The sequence below is a fragment of the Triturus cristatus genome, chromosome 5_2, assembly GCF_964204655.1.
Source record: "Triturus cristatus chromosome 5_2, aTriCri1.1, whole genome shotgun sequence".
Taxonomy (NCBI): domain Eukaryota; kingdom Metazoa; phylum Chordata; class Amphibia; order Caudata; family Salamandridae; genus Triturus; species Triturus cristatus.
Genome location: NC_140588.1, coordinates 840,466,203 through 840,480,162, shown reverse-complemented (window position 1 = coordinate 840,480,162; position 13,960 = coordinate 840,466,203).

Sequence of the window (13,960 nt, the reverse complement as noted above, 5' to 3'; positions counted from 1 at the left end):
CCAAGAACTGTATTTCACCTTCGAATTATCTGCTTCCCCCTCAGCCGATGCATTCCTGCCTAGTAGTTTAAGTAAACATTCTTCCAGTTACCAAGCAAAAGGCCCGGCTTCTCTGTCCTCATGCAAGTAATTCATAGTCCTGTTACCATGGAATATTTCTACCCCCTCGCATTTAGTGTAGACACTTAGACGCCTGTACACGCACACACAGTCAGTATAGAACAGATTCTGTCCGAGAGTCCTTCTTTTATGGATAACATAGTTCTTTAAACATAGGATGTTAGATATGATTTGGGATTAGGTTGACTTGACCCCCCAGACTTCTTGTCTCCACATGTAGAGCTAAATGTCAAGTCCCCTTCACCCCCTAGTTACACGTCAATTACACGTCATGCTGCTGCGAGCGCATCTATGCCAAGTATTATCTTATAGATCCACCTATAGGTGACATCATAACCAATTACGTTCCTTTTTACTCCTTGTTCCACCCATTTTTGGTTACGCAGACAAACCGTCATTTTTCCTTATCAATTGTTACGCCTACTGTATTCGCTTCATTATAATGTATGATCTATAAAAGTCATTTCATGTCAATAATGTATGTACTTCACTTCCTGAACCCCCGTGGTGATGGAACTTGGAGCAACCGATTATAATCGATTATTGGAATAAAGCCCATTCCGAACCTCTAATACCACGGATTCTGCCTCTCATTTTACTGAGCTATTTTATTATGTTTCTGTATCAAATTCAGTCCAGGTAAAGGAAAATTATTTACCACAATTCCATAGGGTCTCTATTTACCTTGTGGGCATCTCTCAGTTGCCGTGCCTGCATCAGGGACTGAGCTGCATCACTGCAAGAGCCAACCACCACATACCAATGCCAATGCCCCATACACTGGCCATTAGACAAAGGGCAGCTAGAGATTTCTATCTCATTGCTCGCTTCCCACACGTGCTTGGTGCAATTGATTGTACCCATATGGCCCTTCAGCCACCCCACCGCATTGCACACATCTTCTGCAACAGACAGCAATGGCATTCCATCAATGTGCAGGCTGTCTGTGATGCCAGTGGAAGATTCATTGATGTGCATACTGTGTTTCCAGGCAGTACCAATGACACCTTTGTATTCTGCCTGTCACCTCTTTCCCAGCGGATGGCTGCAGGAGAATTTGACAACATGTGGCTACTGGGTATGTACCAAGCACTAAAAATGAGGCATATGTGTAAATGAAATGTATGAATGCCACCTTACATTAACAACCATTGTACAATAAGAATCATCAAGCAACATACACAGTCTCAACAGACACTGCATGTACCACAGTATAGATCATGTTCTGTGTAAATTAAAGAGGGAAATGTAACCAATTGCCCTTTCTTTCCTCCTCAGGCGATGCTGGGTATGCACTCTCCCCACAACTCCTCACACCTTACAGACATCCAACCACTGTACCGCAGCGTAGGTACAATAGGGCACACATACAAACTCGAGCCATCATAAAGCGCACTTTTGGTCTGTTGAAGTTGTGATTCAGATGTCTTGACTGTACAGGGGGTGTGCTGATGTACTCCCCTGAAGTTGTGTGCAAGATCATATTAGCCTGTTGTGTTTTGCACAATATAGCTTTAACGCATGGCTTTCACATACCTCTTGTATCTCGCTAGCTCTGAATCCGGGAAACCGGGCCATTGCATATACCAGCGGTCAGGGTATGCAAGTCCGTGCTCAGCTGGTTGCCACATTTTTCACATGAGCAACCTGTTGTGTCATGGACAAAATGTGGTTTGCAGTCTGTTGTCAATTATGAAAGTTGGATAATTACGATCTGTTCGAAAAATCCATCCTGAGACTACTTTGCAAGCCACATTAACTGCATGTAAAATACAGCTGTTGACAGTAGTCAAAAGATTGACCTTGCATCAGGTCATGTGCCCATGTCAGCAATCAGGAATCTATTGACTCAGATAAAAAGGTGTACACGTTCTGAGAGACATTCCTGGACCTTATGAGGATGGGCTTCTGAATCACAAAAGGACCTAACTATTGCATTGACAGAGATTTTGCCCCCAACAGATTTGACTCCCCCACAAATGATGGGCCCACAACATGAGTGACAATGTTCTGGGTGAATCTGGCACTATGTGTCTGGGATACAGAGCACTGCTTTCCCCCAATTGTATGTAACACAAAAGACAACTCTTGTGTTGAGCACAAAATATGGACTACATGTACCATTATGCATAGGAGGAGAAAACTAAACTGTGGTTTGATGTTATGTCACCCATACTCTTGTCCTAGCCCAAATTTCATTAAATAGTGTGTTCCCCTTTTGTTTCATGTCTATGATTTTCTCTTGCAAAGTCATTTCAGGTTTCTCCGCTACAGAACAAGAGGATAGCAGTGGATTTGATTTGTGGATAAATCTGAATGAATACAAAATGGCTGTTAACTACTTCTTGATGTATTTCCTGTCTCACACTTCCTGTATATCATTTCCTGTATGAAATGATAGGTTCAGGCTCAATTTCAGAAATTATGGCCCGAAAACCTAATTTCCAGTTGCGGAGCATGCGCCTCAGATGCAGACCCGACGCTCCGGAACCGGATATAACGATTTCGGTCCATAACCCCTAAAATTAAACCGGAACCCACTATTTCATCCAGGAAATGATACACAGGAAGTGGGAGACAGGAAATACATCACAGGAAGTTGTTGACAGCCATTTTGTGTTAATTCTGAGTCATTCTCTCACAGATCAGATCCTCTGGAATGTATGACATTACAACGGGATCATTTACATCGTGGTACGTCACATCGCGGTTATTACAACTCAAGTCATCACAACGACTTGCCCTAGAGGAGCTGGACTTAGGAATAGTATGATTTACTATTCCAACTCCAGTGTGCGTAACAGTAGGGAAGGTGTTGGAATATAAATCAAACTATTCCTTAGTGTAGAGTGCCATCCTGTGCAAGTCGTTGTAACAACTTGCATTGTAATGACTGCGATGTAAATGTATTGCGGTGTAAAGGTCGTTCTCCGATCCTCTGCCATCCTGCTGCTCTTTTCAACCGTATTTCCCCCAAAACGGCTGAGGGATATGAGGAGAAAGCACCCCCTTTCACTGAAAGGGAATTAGACTTTTTAGCTGAGGGGGCGTTGACTAAATATCCTCAGCTATATGGGGGCCAGAGGACTAGCTGAGTAATGCAGCGTGGGCCACACTGTGGGCCAACATTGCTGAGCGCTGCAGGCGTTTACACCAGGAAGGTGAGAGCATGCCACAAATGCTGGGAGGACCTAAAACACCGGGCCTCGCACAAGGCCGAGGAGCTACTGGGCCAGTCTTCCCAGCACCATGAGCATCATCCCCTCCTTTTGCCACTGTACAGGAGGGTCCTGTGTGCAGCTTGGCTGACCCTCCATGCTCAGCTGGAGGAGCATGAGCAGCAGAGACCTGGTAAGTGTATTATTTGCAATATGTGTCTGGAAGTATGATGTGAGTTAAGACAGAGCTGTACCATTGTGTGTCCCATGCCTCCATCCACCTATTCTGTGTCTATGCAGCAGTCATCCTGAAGCAACAGGCTCTCTGTAGCACATTGACTGTACAGGGCAGAGTGCATTCCGGAATTTGTAATTTCGTCATGACAACTGTGGAATTGAGCGACACACGTGCATTTGTACTGAAATCTGCACTGCCAGCACCATTAACAGTGAACCAAGGGAATCATAACTGATGTGTGCATTGAATGAGGAATGGTACAGACACTGTCCAGTGTGTGTATGAGAGGCCAGTGGCTATTGAATGCTGTGACTTGCATTGCATTCATTGAGTTTGGGTTCTGATTGAGACAGATTATCATGTGCCATGGAGTCAATACAGACTTTGACATCCTTGCCTCGCTCTTAAGTCTTTCTAATTTTGCCCAGTGTGTCTACAGACACACGTCTTACCCTCAGTGACTTGTATTCCAATTTTGCATGTACCAGTAGCTGTAACAACAAGCCACTACTGTTCACCAGTGCACAGCACTACCTGATCAGTCTCCGAAGCCAATATGTGGCACTGGATTGTCAGCTTTTGTGAGGGAATGTCAAAAGGTTAGACTCACAAATTAGCAAACCTAATAGCCCAGATCCCATATGGATGTGGGACCCCCATTTGGCATTTGTGTTGTCTCTTACAATGCTATAGAGCAGATAACATTTGCACAGATGTAAAAGTGCAGAGACTCCATATCACAGGACCATTTCAATGCCATCTGGACTCTCTCTGATCTCATTTTGTAGACTGGGTTTGGTACCTGCCCATGTAGCAGTGACAGGACACACAGATCTCAAGAATGCCAAAGTTGAGGGTTGGCCAGTACAGATGTGTAAGCCACCAGAAATCTCATGACATGTCCATGTTAGACTCAAATCAGGAGATGACAGTAAACATACACGTAATTTAAGCTCATAAACACTGACAACTGTTTAGTGTGATCAGAGGAGAACAAAGTCTGACCTTGGCTTATATAGGTATGTGTCTTGTCATGACTTGTATAATTACTACATCATGATTTGTCTTACATTTCAGTGGGCTCAACTGGCCAAAAGGACAAAGAGCTGGGCATGGTTCTGGGCAGGACATCTGTGGTGCACCAGCAGCTACGACCTCTTTCCTCTAGTGAGAAAAAAGTGGATGAGGTGGACCTTTGACATCAGGAGGCAGGGGTATTGCGCCCACCTGGAATAAGTATGAAGACACCTCTGGTGCTATGGACTGAGTGCGGACATTGAAGGGGCGGTATAGAACTGGACACCTCTTACCGGAGGGGGGAATCGACTCTTCCCCGGACCATTCACTAATTACTTTTGGCAGGGTGTCCCCGGGGCAGGCCACTACACAACCTGGGCCTTTCATCAGCCCCTCCCTAGCTCTAGATGCCCCCATTCCATTGGGGCTTCCAGCTGCATCCCCTGCAACCAGTCCCCCTCATCGTAGCTGCCAGGTTGACACCAACATTGGCACCACACCCCTCATGTGCAACACAAACCCCTCCTTGTAATTTTCCTCCTGTTTCTGTACCAGAGGACTTTATGTGGGCATGTGAGGGTCGGTCAGACATGTCCTCTCGCATCATGCTGCTCATGTGTCTAGAGATGCGCAGGATGCAAAAGGAAACTGCCTGAGCTCTGGTCACCCTCACTGCCAGTGTCAATTTCCTGTCTGCAGCCATGTTGTCTGCTGTATCCCAACATCCCTCCCACACCACTGTCAATGTCTCCCCCTGTCCATTGCGCCACACTGTTTCCCCCTGTACTCCTTGTGTGTCCCAACCCAGTGTGTGCCTGGTCCTGCACCGGCCAGTCGGGAGCCCGCATCGGACTCAGAGGATCTGGGCATTATGGTAGTAGAGGATGACCAGAAGGACACTTGACCTGTTGGACAGAATTTTCTTTGTGGACAATTATTTACTTTTCCCTTTGTAAATAGACAGGTTCCCCTGATGCTCCCATACATGTTCCCTTCTCCTTCTGTAGTAAGAACATCATTTGTTTTCCTTTCTCCCTTCCAAATGGACTGTTGTTTTTTTCAAATCCCACACTTTTTTTTCACATAAAATCTTATTTTGAATCATACTTTTTCTATCTTGTTTAACTTCATTGTGAATGTGTTGTACAAAATATGGACATATATTTTGGGAGTCATCTTTTCTGCACATTATGGCTTGTTGCAATAATGGGGTTACACTGGTACAAGTTTCAAACACACACAAACATCCGCACATCTCTAGGGCACAAAAATTGGTATACTTTTGCCTATCAGGAAATGATACGCAACAGAGTCTTGACTTGTGAAGATAATTACTATTTATTTACACATGTTCACACTGGTCAAAATGTTTTTGGGATGTGATCAATGGGGATCGTGCTTGCGACCACAATTTTGGAGGTGAGGATCGCTTTGAGGGATCATGTCTGGGTTGTCACCTATGTGCAGGTTGGTGTTGTGCATGTGCCTCTACAGGGTGAAGTTCATGTGCAGGGGCAGATGGTGTATGTACAGTTGGTATTTATGTGTGGACCGGGGCTGGTTGTGCAGGTGGTGGGAGTGCCTGTACAGGGTGCGGTGGTGGATATGTACCCTTGATGGGGTCCTGTGCAGTTTGTTCTACAGGTGTGTGGGTGTGATGTGCTACAGGCAGATGTGATGTCTCCCCTCCCTGTGTTGATCATGAAGGGAGACTTTGGATCACTTTCTTCATGCCCTCCATCATCTTCATGGCCAAGGCATGGCGTCTTAAACTCTCATTCCTTTGGATAGATATTATGTCTCTGATATTGTTGGACATGTCTTTCCAAGATCTATCCATCCTATCTAAAACATGGGTCAGTCTGTCCACCCCCTGAGGGATTTGCCGCATGTCATGCAGGGCCTCAGACATGTCTGACTGTGTAGCCCCTATGGCACGAATATCCTGCCTCACATCTGCCTGCTGTTGGAAGAAGTCCCGCTCCCACTGGCCACCATGGCCGGGTGCAGGCCCTCTCTGCAGGGGTTGGCCATGGATCAGACCGGCAGGTCCAAGAGCAAGGACGGTGGCAGGTGGAAGCATGTGGACAAGAGAATGGTGCCCAGGGGATACCTGCACCACAACAGGGTTGGTACTTCCCTCAGGCGGTGGATAGAATGCCTGGGATACACTGTATAGGGGGAGTGTGTAGGGGAACCACCACGTCTGTCCTGGATGGGAGGGCTGTGAGGGAGTGATGTCTGTGTTGGGGTGCATGTGAGCTACAGCTGGTTAGCTCTATGCTGGGGACAGGCAATCTTTCATTTTGGAGGAGGCTGAGGCACTTTGCTGGGCAGAGGGTGTGAGGCCTTGCAAAATTTGGGCAATGTGGGAAAAGTTCTGTCCATGGCCTCAGAATGGTCATCCTCGGAGAGGATGAACAGATAGTCACCATCATCTTCCAATCATTCAACCTCCTCAAGTACTTTCTCCTCCTCCTCCGCTTGCACAGTACTTGCAGGCGACATTACTGCCTGGAGGAGCAGTGGATGTTCTCCTTTGATTGCCCGTCGGTCCAACACTGGTGGAAGGTCCGTCCTCCTCATCGTTCTCATCCCCTGCAACACAGAGGTTGCAACAGGATAAGTAATTAAACTAGCATAAGATGTGGTGCAACACAAGGGTTGGATTAACTGTACTTTGCATCAACAGATGACGCACACTCCTACAAGTGACAGCTCCCACCATAGCACTGAGCTGTTAAACGGAGTTGTACATTGCACAGGCAAACTCACCAGCTTCAGCTACAGCTTTGTGTCACTTTGCGATCCTCCCTGATGTCAACTGCTGAACCATGCCCCTCATAGCTTTTGTTGACAAAGCCGTCCCCGATCCAGCAGCTGTAGAGGGAAGTGACACCAAACTCAATGATCTAAATTACTAATTTACAAACAGGCACATGTGAAACGTATAATATGTATGTAACTTTGTAGACAACTGCAGATTCTATGCAGAAGGGGATTTTGATCTTTTGTCATGGTTTTGTAATCTATGCTAGGGAAACACTTGACGACACAATTACCTGATGGACAGGTGCAAGAGGGTTTCACTGCTGCAGCCAGGACGTCTTGTATTCCCTGGCATAGTGTTGTATGCTGCACTGGTGTCATCCTGTCAGCAGCTGAGATGAGATATACATGTCCACATTTCAGTACACCAGTTGGTAGCTATGAGCTAACATGTATATGTCATTCTCAATGACCATTGACAGGATATTCATTTCCAATGTGCAGCATGTTTATCTCATGGACTTTACATGTGGACCCCTGCTCACATGCAGCAATTGCCAGCTGTTACCTCCAAACAGCACTGACATCAATGAGATGACACATCAACAGACAAACCTGTATGAGAAGGTTACTGATATTTTAAGGAAGTGGATAAATAATCAGGACTCCTCTGCATTACATTGATTACACCTTCACCATTAAGACTGACATGTTTCCTGAGTATAATGTTGTCTGTTGACAAGTCGAAAGGAGTGTACATCACCAGGCTGACCACATTTGGGCATCAGTTCAAACATTGCATTGCAGAGTTCTTGTGGGAGATGTGCAATAGTCAGGTACATTTTGTTGCTCATTTGTGCTTCCCTACTTATAAAGTCACAAAGCTCTTGTTGGAATGAGAGATCACACATTTGTTATGTCCATCCTTTGAGTGTCCTCTGTTCCCATACTGGATTTTCAACAGCATGGTTGTACCTGCAAACAACGGATGATGTCTTGTACAGCAGACATCCTAACCTCATATGTCTTACACTCACGGATATAGGTGAATACAGTAGAAGAGGAGGCCAGCAGAATGCAACATTTGACTAGGATCCCACATTGTGGGTAAGTTAAGAAGCTTTGATGGTTGCTGCCTACACTGGATTTGCATTGTGTTTTTCAGCCAAGTGATTTGAACATTTCACTTCCTGAAGATTCACCTTAGCAGCCCATACACCCATCTCAAAAGAACCCAACTGGCATCAGTGCGAGCCTCATCCACACCAATTTAAATATGATTTTACCATTGATATTTTGCAAGAGAGTTTTCATATCATATTTTATGTCCTTTCTGCTCTCACTTGACATACATTTTGTGTCATCCTTTCAGTAGCCACCATGGTGTGATCTGTTCTGTGGTTAAATGCCATGTGTAGGCATATTATGATGCAGGACAACAGTGATGTAAAACACATACAACATACATGTACATCATGGTACATTTTTCTTGGGTTTACTTACCATGGCCCCGCACCTGCCCAGTGCGTGGTCCCTGGCCGGGTTTCATAGCCAACCTTGTAGCAGAAGTCAATGTGGGTGTTGGAATCTGGGAGGACATAATTGGACCTACAATGATAAGTGTGTTTGCAACTTTACATTTCTGCTGCCACATGTGATGCACTCAATTTCAGGCACAAAGGATAAGCACAAGCAGTGTGAGCACTACCGTTGCAAAAGTGTGTAGCGCTAAATATCATGAGTGATCCCGCAACCAACTTATAATGGCCCAACTGTTCACGAGCAACGTCTATCAAATTGACACAACAACAAATCCCGAAGTGAAGGTCCACTGGCGTGGTTTGTTAATGGCCAAAAAACATGCCATCCGATGAGAACATATATCACCAGCTGGGTGGACTGGACAATTTCATGTATCGAAAAACATTCTAAGTTGGACAGTGGATGCATTCAAAATACTCCTGACAATTGTATCTCACTTTTTGTTCATCATTGCCATATTTGTTAACATTGGATGTCTTGATTTAGTCTACAAAAACAATTACAATATAGTGGGGACTTGTTAGGTCTTGCCTACGCAGCGCACATGCGCTGCGTAGGAAAGAGACCTGTAGCCATCGATTGCCTTTTTCAGGCTAACACATGCACGCGTTCCATTGCCTTCAATGGCAACGCGTGCATGTGTGGCGATTCCCTTGCGGGAGCGAGCGCCACCATATGGTAGCAATTATCGCTCCTGCAAGGGAATCGCGCAGGCCCCTCTCCTCCCCTCTGATGCCGCGCGAGGCGCGCGCGCGCCTCCCCCTGCTGTGGCGCGAGGCACGCGCACTTATTGCTCTAACTTTGGCCTGTCCATCCTTTGCCCTCTCATCCGATGGTCAAGCGGTCGCCAAATGGTCTCCGGGCTCGTAATTTCCTTCTCTGTTCCAGGCACAGTGACGCTGCAGCAGCGTGAAATACCATTTCCAGCTTTGATGGACCGCATAGTCAGGGTTATTATCGCAAACTACGCCCTCCATGTACGCTACCTTTTCTTATAGTTGGAGAGCTCATGTTTAAATAGAGAAAGAGAAGAATATATACATAAAGAGAGAGTGCACAAGAGCAGAGGCGCGTGTGCGCCCGTGTGTCTGTGCCCTGGTGACACAAACTGGGAAAGTCGGAGGATTTAAATTAAAGTTCGCCTGGTACAGGGTTAGCAGAGCGCCCATTTCACAAATCTGCCATATCTAAGCAATATAAATACCAAGTGATAGCATGACTCAGTTTAGCTTTACTTCAATAGGAGGGATGGCTGAGATGACCCTGCCGTGATTTTTAATTGCCACCTTCAGATCATCATAGCTGATGTCAGAAGCGAGTGGTTAACGCCTTCAGGCTCGGCCTTGCTGAGGATGCCAGTGGCTTTTAGTTTTTAGCGCCTCCCTCTGCTGCGGCGCGAGGCACGCCCGCTTGTTGCTCTTACTTTGGCCTGTCCATCCATCGCCCTCTCATCCGATGGTCAAGCGGTCGCCAAATGGTCTCCGGGCTCGTAATTTCCTTCTCTGTTCCAGGCACAGTGAGGCTGCAGCAGCGTGAAATACAATTTCCAGCTTTGATGGACCGCATAGTCAGGATTATTATCGCAAGCTACGCCCTCCACGTACGCTACCTTTTCTTATAGTTGGAGAGCTCATGTTTAAATAGATAAAGAGAAGAATATAGATATATAGAGAGAGAGAGTGCACAAGAGCAGAGGCGCGTGTGTGCGCATGTGTCGGTGCCCTGGTGACAAAAACTGGGAAAGTCGGAGGATTTAAATTAAAGGTCGCCTGCTAGAGGGTTAGCAGAGCGCCCATTTCACAGTTCTGCCATATCTAAGCACTATAATTACCGAGCGATAGCATGAATCAGTTTAGCTTTACTTCAATAGGAGGGATGGCTGAGATGACCTTGCCGTGATTTTTAATTGCCACCTTCAGATCATCATAGCTGATGTCAGAAGCGAGCAGTTTACGCCTCCAGGCTCGGCCTTGCCGAGGATGTCAGTGGCTTTTAGTTTTTTTAATTGTATTCTCAACTCATTAGGCCTATTTATTTTTCTTCGGCTCGGAATCCCAATGAAGCTCTGAACAATTAAAAGCCATTAACACGCTGTGCAGATGTGAAGGTGGGGGTTGGAACGAGCAGGACTGAAGGAATAGGAAACATTTGGGCATATTTTAAATGTAAACTAGAGAAAACTGTCTGAGATGTTATGCGTGTCTCTCCCCCAGCGCTGCCGGTTTTAAAATGTCTCTGAGCACCACGCAGCAGCCGTCGTGACCGGCACGGATATCCTGCCCCAGCCGCAAACAATCAAATAATTCAAATGGAAAAGCAAGCGGATTTCATGTTCTATAATATGGTAAGAAGCCTAGAGAGTCTCTCGCACTAATTCACTGCCGAGGACCTTTAATCTGTGGGCCCATTGTCTGCGCCCCCTGCTGGAGGGCGGGGAGTTCACAGGTTACCTTATTTCAGGTGTTCAGAATTGTGAAATCAGCCGACCTGTCCGGAGCCCCGGACGCAATTTACGGCCCTACAGACAGTCGCTGCCTAGAAGACAATCCCACCCCCCTATTATTACCATTCCCTACCAATACCTTACGCCCACAACCCTGGCAATGGCAGCGTAATTATTTTATACTAAAGTTTCCAGCCGAGACTTCCAGTTGCAGGACGACCCATCATCTGCTGGCCAGAGGTCTGAAAATATTGCTCCCTATGCGATTGCTTTATGTGGGGCGCGCTCTACAACCCCACAGTAATTAAATCTAACTTTGAAAACGGTCCATGTTGAGCCTTTTCTCTAGAATGCGTGTGAAAACTTTTAACTAGTACATGTGAGCAGCGCGGTCCCTGTTTACATCTAGCATGTTTTACCCCACCTTGCTTTCCTTAAGAGTATTGGCTTTTTTGTTTTCAGATTTCGGTTTTTATTGTTTTTAAAGCAATGTATGATTCTGACTTTTTTTCTTTTTTTGCATTTTTATATAGGGTGAACTCGACCTGAAGGTATCAGAGCGCTTTACATGAGCACCAGTTGCATTATAGACATACACATTAATTTTTAGGCACGGTGAGATTATGTAATTTGTCCAGAATCAATGGGTGATTTAGCCTGACGCCAGACTCTAACCTGGTGGTTCCCCAGCTTCAAAGTCGGTCGTTCTAGCTGTTAGGCCACATACTAGTGCATTCTGTTCCCTGTAGGTGTCTATGTTCAGGTCGTGGGTGAAATTGAATATGACGGGCCCGATTGAGAGCCCTGGAGTTGGTGCTGAAGGCAGAGCCCTGTGTCACAGTGCTTACCTGTGGCTCATAAAGGTAGTCATGCTCCATGGGCATCCAATCCGTGGCCCAGAGAGAACGAAGGTCAAATTTGGCCCAATAGTTAATTAAGATTCTTTGGGAAAGAGTGCCAAGAAGGCTATAGGCGAGTGGGTGTGTTGTGGATGAAGGGGGGCCATGAGACAGTCCAAATACCACTACACCTACCACATACTGTAGTCATCTTTAATTCACAGTCTTATATTTTCAGGATTGAGATATTTCTGTTCTGTTTATGCCAGGGCTTTAAGTGGGGTCTCTCAAAGGGGTGTGGCTAATGTAATTAAGGGCAAGGCTTAAAAACACTTAAGCTAAAAATCTGTGTTTCGCATAGTGTGCCCGCCGACTTGTATTTTGCTGTTTATGTCATTTCGTCCAGATATATGATACAACAAGTATCATCATACCTACAACAAGTCAGGACTACTGGCTTTGTCAATGGTTGTTAGTTGCAGAACATTCACTTATACGGTCACAAAGGCGAGACCTATTGGCTAAGCCAATATTTTTACTTGTTGTGGCACTAAATTCCAGGATTGAGTTCACAGTTCTGGAACTGTTGGTGGAATAGATGTAGTGTTCACAAATCAAAAAGGTATGATGAGCCTAGAGATATAATATTTTTGTTTTTCGCTATTCACAAATGTCATTTGCTAAAGGTAAATGTCCTTTCAGAATTCCAATAGTTGTAAAGTTAGTTTTTCCTCTACAGTTTGATAGAATTAAAACATAACATTGTCATTTTTTTCGTGTCTTACTCAAAATGTTGTTAGCATTTATATGGCTAATACATTATATTTGCATATTGTGTGTAGAAGCAATCAGTAAATACAGAAGTTGTGTTAGTTAGGTTGACATCTGTGCCGCCATTTTAGCTTTCGCAGACACCATTTTTTTATTCAATTGAAACTGTCACTTGCTCATTTACGAGAAATGGTCCTTGGTAAGTTTTGTTTTTACAATGCTGAAACTTGCTCATTAACGCATCCTTTTCTGTTACATAAAGGCCTTCTCCCACCTGTCTAGAAGGGAGGATAGACCAGTCGACCACGGATAGTAGATAGTTTGTACCAGGCTGCGGAATAGAAACTTATGTTCTGTGCCCCAATTGTATTACGACAGGTACTAGTACTTTTCCATAATAGGCGGGTCTTTGTGGACTCTGCAAACTACTTAATGTAACTTTATGTTTGTTAGAGTCAGTCCCTCATCAGCCATCATAGGAGGCTGGTCAGACTGGACTCCACTGCAGTGTATCTTGTGAATAAACTAGTTTGCTTGCATTCTCCACTGTGTCATTGACTCTTCATTACTGGAAGGCAAGAGGAGGTCGAGAGTGACCCAGGTGACCATATATCTTTATTAACACAGCCTCTGCTTCGCTTGATAACTAAAAACTGTGCATGAACCTTTGCCTTGGACGCATGAATGTCAGCATGCTTTTAAACAATTAAAGTCGCGCTTTACTCTGCACTTCTGCTTGGCACGCCTGATTATAAGAAGCCCTTTGTGTTGTACGTAAACGAAGCGGCTGGAGGTGCATTCTCTGTGTTAACACAAGCCTTTGGAGGTAAGCAGAGGCCATGTGCTTATTTTTCTGCTACGCTTGACCCTGTCCCCAGAGCCCTCCTGAGCTGTTTAAGAGCCGCGGCGGCTGCGGTGGTCTCTTTTCGACAATCGGCAGGGCTCGTTCTCAATCATGATCTCATAGTAATGGTACAGCATGCTGTGGATGTACTTTTGAATAAAACAAAGATGCTGCACCTTACCAGTGCTTGTCTGATGGGGTACGAATTAACATTGTTTG